Source organism: Alternaria postmessia (assembly GCF_024291825.1).
Source record: "Alternaria postmessia strain BMP 2775 chromosome Unknown scaffold_450, whole genome shotgun sequence".
NCBI lineage: Eukaryota > Fungi > Ascomycota > Dothideomycetes > Pleosporales > Pleosporaceae > Alternaria > Alternaria postmessia.
Genome location: NW_026260523.1, coordinates 1 through 940, shown reverse-complemented (window position 1 = coordinate 940; position 940 = coordinate 1). Strand labels below are relative to the sequence as shown.

The 940-nt window shown below is 35.3% G+C and overlaps 2 non-coding genes across 2 annotated transcripts; both read left to right on the top strand.

Moving 5' to 3' along the window:
* Positions 1-357: 357 nt before the first annotated feature.
* Positions 358-428, top strand: J4E82_011743. Its single transcript has one exon. It is a non-coding gene; the product is annotated as a tRNA-Thr (tRNA).
* A 438-nt stretch (positions 429-866) lies between these two features.
* Positions 867-939, top strand: J4E82_011742. The gene has a single exon. It is a non-coding gene; the product is annotated as a tRNA-Met (tRNA).
* Position 940: the final 1 nt, after the last annotated feature.

Below are 940 nucleotides of genomic sequence, written 5' to 3'. Positions count from 1 at the left end.
GCAAGAATAGGTTCTCCTTAATAATGAAGACGGGAATCTCCTAAGAAGGAGAGTAATATAGATAGATTCATGTGAATTTATTACCTATTTGAGCTATAGATGGTAATACTTTTATACTCAAGTATTTATACATAGTATAGGCATGGCAGGAAAGCTATGTTAGTTAAGATAAGTGCTGAATGCATCTAGGCACGAAGCTTACCTTAGGATACTCTTAGAAACGTAGTATAACATTACGAAAACCCATTTTCTGGGGTTATAGGCTTTGGCTGAAAGGGCTTTGATGTTCTTAGGTATAAAGTACTAATTTTTATCATTAACTAAATAACATACTTATCATTAAAAATACTTTATTTAGCCTGGTTTGCATAATAGTAATGCACCCGTTTTGTAATCGGAAGATATGAGTGCAATTCTCGTACTGGGCTATTTAGATATTTCCCTCCCCAGTACAATGGAAAATCCATCTTGGTTATGTGGGGGGACTTTTTTATACTTTCTTTTTTTTCTATGGAAAAAAAAATAAACAAACAGATGAAAAGGGAGAGGAGCAAAGCGTTAAGGGGGGGATCTGTCAAATTACAATTACGAAGTTTAAGGCAATATCCTGAGATTTTTTTAATTAAGAAAAAAGACTTTAAACCCTGAGTAGAACTACTTTAGTTAAGGGGGGGGGGGCTCCGTATTATTAGTAGATAGATGTGCAACTCATATACAGGGTATTCCACAGGGTATTATATAGAAAGTATAGCAATAAACCATGAGCAAAAAAAAGATTAGGGAAGAATGCGGATTGATGTAATTTTAGAAACATACCTGGCTCATGACCAGGAAATGGAGGTGCAAGTCCTTTGTCCGCATAGTTAAAGGCTATAGCTTAATAGGTAGAGCAAGCTGCTCATAACAGCTCAGATGAGTGTTCAAATCATTCTAGCCTTAT